The following is a 6,589-nucleotide window of genomic DNA, read 5'->3' as shown; positions in this document are numbered from 1 at the left end:
TTTTTTTTTTTTTCTTTTTTTTTCTTTTTCTTTTTTTTTTTCTTTTTTTTTTTTTTTTTTCTTTTTTCTTTCTCTTTTTTCTTTTTTTTTTCTTTTTTTTTTCTTTTTTTTTTCTTTATTTTCTTGATTTTTTTTGTTTTTGCTTTACAAAAGCAACTCTTCTAAGGGTATTTTTCATTCGACTGTGTCCTCGATGACAAACCAATAGGGTCCATTTACCATTATTACCACTAGGCCTGATTGAAATTAAATTTATAAACCTACCATACAATACCATTCGATCACCTAGCGCTCTTTGATTGGTTGGTATATTATCAAATACCCATCAATACCTATAGCGAACCACTCAATCACATCTGAGTTCACTTGTACCCCGGACACAGTTACCGGAGCAAATGTCTTGCAATAATATGTTTCAACAGTCGTGACGTCACTTCCGTCATAATGAAACATAGTAACTTAGTAACTGGTTCAAAACTATCGGAACAATGGCGGACGCCCATATGAAATACTTCTCCGACGAGCATAAAAGTGTATCCAGAGAAGAAAAAATTTATAAATCTGATCATGTTTTGACTTTTATACATTCTGATCACATGACATGTGAATTTTTTTTAGCCAGAATGAAGAATAAAAAGTACTGATTTTCTTTGTTTAGAACCAAGCTGCCCGTTGCTGGGCGGACGTGACGTCAGACTATTGAATCCTATTGTCATCCCACTGGTTATCCAACTGACCGTGATAGACATAGCTTGACTTTGTTATTTGACAAGACACTATAACGTTTCGTGGGACACTAACTACACAATGGCCCATAATTCAATGCATATTCTGCAAATTATGGAAGATACCTTATTTTTTTTATTATAGAGCCGTTGTATTATAAAGTAAATATGCGTATTTGTGTGTGCGTACGGGCGCGAGCGTGTGTGTGTGTGTATGTGTGTGTGTGTGTATGTGTGTGTGTGTGTGTGTGTGTGTGTAGAAGTAGATGGAAAGTATAATCGAAATTACGTTGCAATCCAGAACAGGAGGGAATGGGGGAGGGTGGGGGGGGGGGGGAGAGAGATAAGTAAGAGAGGAGTAGGGAGGATAAATTAAGCAAATGCGATTTGGGAAGAGGAAGAGGCTGATATAATATCATGAAGAGAGAAAGAGAGAGAGAGAGAGAGAGAGAGAGAGAGAGAGAGAGAGCGTATCTTTAGAAAGCTAGATATATAGATATATAGAGAGGAGTTAGTAAGGAGACATTTGGCTAAAGTGATTTGGAAAGAGGAAGTGACTGGTATAATATTATCATGAAGAGATAGATAGATAGATATACAGATATATAGATAGATAGATAGATAGATAGATAGATAGATAGATAGATAGAGAGATAGATAGATAGATAGATAGATAGATAGATAGATAGATAGATAGATAGATAGATAGATAGATAGATAGATAGAAACTAGATAGATGGATAGATGGATGGATGGATGGAGAGATAGATAGATAGATAGATAGATAGATAGATAGATAGATAGATAGATAGATAGATAGATAGATAGATTGATAGATGTAAATGATTAGAAATCTAGACATGTAGAACGAAAAAAGAGGCTGTTTTTTGTATCACCTCATTTTCCTCCTCCTCCCCTCCATTTAGAATTGATGCAAACCTAGGAGCAGTCTCCATCCAATGAATTCTTTCCTCAAGAGGACATGGCAATCATTCAAGCACACCGCATCATGGCCGCCATCACTGCGGCAACCAATGGAACTATGGGTAAGGAAAAGGGAACTCTGGGTAGGGAAAGGAACTATGGGTAGCCAAGCGGACGGAATCCTGATTGGTTCAATAACGTGCTAATGGAAGCGGAAATTTTCCTCGAGAATTTTCTTCATTTTCTAACCCCTCCTTTTCACCCCCGACCCATTTCAATTCATCTTTTTACTTTTTTTTCTATCTTTCTTTTATCATCTTCAAACTAATGAAAATGGAAGGCAAAAAGATGCGGATGGCATCTTTTTCTATCCTTTTTTTTAATTATTTTTTTTTTAAATCTTTCATAATATCGAACGTAACATTGCCCCAAGTTATACCATAATATCAACCATCCAATTCTTACTAATATATTATTATTGTTTTTGAAATTAAAATAAACCAGAAGGATGGGGGTGGGGGGGGGGGAAGAGAGAGAGAGATATAAGATGATAAAAGCAAGAAAATTCTGGAAGATAATATCTATCGTAATGAGCTAGACAGGCAGATGAGACCAGCGCAAGAGAAATAATAATTTTAAAAAGCGATGAAAGAGAAAGCAAGAGAGAGAGAGAGAGAGAGAGAGAGAGAGAGAGAGAGAGAGAGAGAGAGAGAGGGAGAGAGAGAGAGAAATAGAGAGTGAACAAGAAAGGGAAAAAGAAAAAAAAAGGAGAGAAAGATAGATATATATCATAAAATGGCGTTTGATGACATTCTGACTGAAAAAAAATGTCAGACATTTTAGAGAATATCGGATTTACAAGAAAATCAGCTATCAATGGCAATCAACAGGGAATAGACACGTGATGTCAAAGAAACTGGTTCCAGTCTCATTGGAAGTGTAAAACCACTCGTCCGGAGGACTAGATACATACTTTGTGTAATTGATTTTCTGGTTTCAGAGTGATGTCATCTTATTTTCTAGTCTAAATATATGCTGGTCGTCAATAAAGATCATCCATCCTCGCTTTTTTACGTTTCGTAATCTTAAGAATCTGCCAAAATATCCGAACATTAAAATAGTCATGCCACCTTATGATTCAATATGTAACCTATACATGAGTAGTCCTCCGAAGAACTGGTTACATACACACTTCCAAAGAGTTTGGAAACGGAAGAGTAGAAGGTGTGACGTCACGACCTCTCTGTCCTATTTTGAAGTGAGCGAAATATTTTTCTCTCTTCAGATGGAGATGGATTGGCCATGTTTGTCGGATGAAGGAGGGAGCAATTCCGAAAACTGCTCTCAGGTGGGCACTGCAGGGTAATCTCAATAGGGGAAGACCACTGGAAACTCGGAGAAGATTGGTGGAAAGAGAGATGACATCCTTCGGTTGGACCTGAGGTGAGGTCCGGAAGCTGGCAGAAGACAGAAGTCACTGGCGCTCCTTACTGTCGACCTTAAGTGTTTATGAAAAGGTTACTGCTTGAAGCTCGACTGAAAAAATAACGTTTAGTATTGAAATGTAAGCTCCAATTTATTAAACGAAGACATATTCTGAGGACGTTTCGGGTTTCCCTTTTATCAACAAAACAAGTTTCATAAATTGCACACCTTTTATTGATATTTATTGTCATATTTTAATTCGTGTTTCCTTACAAAGGGAGCATTCTACTTCCTGTCCAATCTTTGTATTTGTTTATTCATCTTTACTACGCCATCCACACAGCTCCCATTCGTCCTTAGTGTTTCATGAATCGTGTTTTGTTGATAAAGGGGAAACCCGAAACGTCCACAGTGCGACCTGTCTTCGTTTAATAAATTGGAGCTTACATTTCAATACGTATCGTTATTTTTTTTAATGTGTTTATGAAACATCAAAGAGGAGTAAGTAAGTAATAAAGAATGGAATCAGGGCAGAAGTCTGTCCGATATCTCAGTATTAGTGGACTCTCCTCATAGGGGAGTGTTCACAAATTACGTCATCAGCTAAGGGAGGAGGGGGGGGGGTCTGCCAAAGATGATGTCATAAAAATGTACCCATTTAACCATCATCAACATAGCATTAGCATTAAGACCGAGTTGAAGCGTAGCCATCGTTAACTTATATCCTGATACTAGGACCCACAAGAACTTACCTTTTGACGTCATTTTTAGGTTTGTGCAGTACCAAGTGAGTTGTCATTAGTAGAGCTCAAGGAAACAAGTGAAATCAATGGAAATTGGTTGAATACTATTCACAATTTGTTTTCTTTTGTGGCCAAAGACTTGTATTTTGACGACATTTTTCGGTCAGTGTCAGGATATACGTTTACGATGGCCACGGTTGAAGGCAGCCGGACAAACCTGGGCCCTGATAAAGAAGACTCCTAAAAACCGAGTCAGATGGAAGAGTGCTATTGCGGCCCATGTGTTCCACAAGGAATCATGAGGCGTTTGGTCAAGTAAGTCAACATAGCATAGACAGGTAGGTAGATATATAGATAGATGGATGGATGGATGGATGGATGGATGGATGGATGGATGGATGGATGGATGGATGGATGGATGGATGGATGGATGGATGGGTTTTTTTGGTATTTTGTTCTGTTTTGAAGCTGTTATATTCATTTTTATTTATTACGTTATAGATAATGCGGGTTTTTTAAAAAAATCGGTCATTTTCTGACCTCGGGAAAAGGTCTTATTTTCGTAGACTCGGCCTTTCGGCTCACGGATAAATACAATTCCCGATATTTATTGTCAAAAACCGAATATTATTCTATCTACTGCGTTTATATCTTTAATTCCATTTTTACAGTAACTAATGAAAGGAAGACAAAAGTTGAAAGGTTTGTTATCTTTTTTGGGGGGTTCGGGGAGGGGGGGGGGGGTTGAAAATATCAACATGACAAATTAGGGAGCAGGCACTGGTGTGAGATAAAGATGTGAAAAAGTGTGAATGAAACAGTGCCGGATAAAAACTAGAAAGAAAACTACAAGAAAAAACAAAACAAACATCCATTCCTAATCATAAGATCACGTCCCATATATCGGGTAACCTCTGTGGTGTAATTGTACCACGTATGACCGGTAATCAGGAGATCTGAGGTTCAATCCCCATTTATTGAGACAGACTGGTTTTTCTTTTGGTTTGGTTTGTTTTTCCTTGGTTTTATTTCATTCATTTTTTTCTTTTGAGTGTGTGGGGGGGGGGGGATTTTTTTAAAAATTGGTCTTAGAATGTTTGTTTTTTTTCTTGTATTGTTTTTTGTTGCTTTGCCTGGCATTGTTTCATACACATTTTTTCAGGTCTTTATTATTTTTAACTAAAATATTCCAAGAGTGAAATTTCGGCGTGTTTTTTTAAAAACAATACCCAGTGCCCATTTGTGACCAGCCGACTCAAATCGATATTATATCGGAATGAACTAGATGCAAAATAAATAAAAATTGAATCGATTATCGAAAATATATTTATTTCCATGACAACGAGGGCGCTGTTGAACTTGTTTATGACTGGGTTAGTGGTCTTGGTTGGTCAATCAACCTCGCACTTATTGATTGCCGCGACAACGTATTTTGTTCTGTGTCTTTTGGCGTTTTAAAAATGGGACAGCGTGGCTCAGCGGTACGGTCTTTGCCTAAGGTATCGAGTTCGAATACCGACTGCACTGTGTGGATATGAGCAAGTGACCCCGCCGTAGCTCAGTTTGCTGCGTTGCCCTGCGGCTGACGCCTGGATTATTTCAGTCTTCCCTTGGAAAAGACCCTTAAGAAAAAGAAAAAAGACCCACTTGGGATGAATAAAGAGAATTATATTTTATTATTTTACTTTTTATATTTCTTTAAAGGATTTTTTTAGGGTGAAAGAGTGGAGGCGGGTATGGGTATTACTCTTCAGAGCTGGGTTATTTTGTCAAAGAATAAAAGAATGTGTACAAAGATAAAACATGCTGCATTGATTTCTTCTTCATCGTCGAACTTAAGACTTCTTGGATCCCCATTAAAATCCCATACAACATAAACTCATTGAATTTCAACACATTATGCGCCAACAGTTTTTAAGAAGCCTAAATCTTTAAACTTAACATCATTAGTTAACTGTTTTAAGCTCATTTGAAAAAAAAAAACAACAACAAACAAACAAAACAAAAAAAGTTAATGTTTTGTTACAACTTATTTTTGTGTTCAGTCGGTTAATTAAGCAATTAAAAAAAATGATGCAAGGGAATCAACTCATTAAAATTTAAAGCTAATCTATACATTACGCAGTTAATTCCCTTGTTTGTCAATGCGGTTGAGAAGACGAGATTTAAATTACATATTTACTATCCTCAATGAATTTGATAAGATACAATGAATTCACACGTTCTTTGATTGTGTGTGTTTGCATGTAATGCGCGTTTGTGTGTGTGTGTGTGTGTGTGTGTGTGTGTGTCTGTGTGTGTGTGGAGAGAGAGAGATAGTGAAAGAGAGAGAGAAAGAGAGAGAGAGAGAGAGAGAGAGAGAGAGAGAGAGAGAGAGAGAGAGAGAGAGAGAGAGAGAGAGCGTCATAAGTGTTCTTTTAATTTACTGTATTGTATAAACGCACACAAAGTAACAACCAAAACACAACCAGTTCGCAATCATCATCATATCTTGTCGCGCCAGTGAGTCAGCCAGTCCCGGGCAGTCTGGTTGCATTCCCTCAGGTCAGCATTGGTGCAGTGAGGTCCCAGCGAGCATTCAGACAGGATGTGGTCCATGGTCTGTCTGGGGTGACCGCATGGGCATTCAGTGCCCGGTGAGATTTTCCAGTTAAAGAGGTAGTTGCTAAACTAGTTTCCAATACTGAGCGAGATACAAGATAGAATGCGAGATTTTTGACGTAGGGGAATTAATCCGTTGTAATGCAACGCTCAATAAACATCCATAGAAGT

The sequence above is a fragment of the Berghia stephanieae genome, chromosome 8 (genome assembly GCF_034508935.2).
Source record: "Berghia stephanieae isolate SIO BIC M18660-M18661 chromosome 8, UCSD_Bste_1.3, whole genome shotgun sequence".
In the NCBI taxonomy this organism is placed as follows: Eukaryota; Metazoa; Mollusca; class Gastropoda; order Nudibranchia; family Aeolidiidae; genus Berghia; species Berghia stephanieae.
This window is presented reverse-complemented; position numbering follows the sequence as displayed.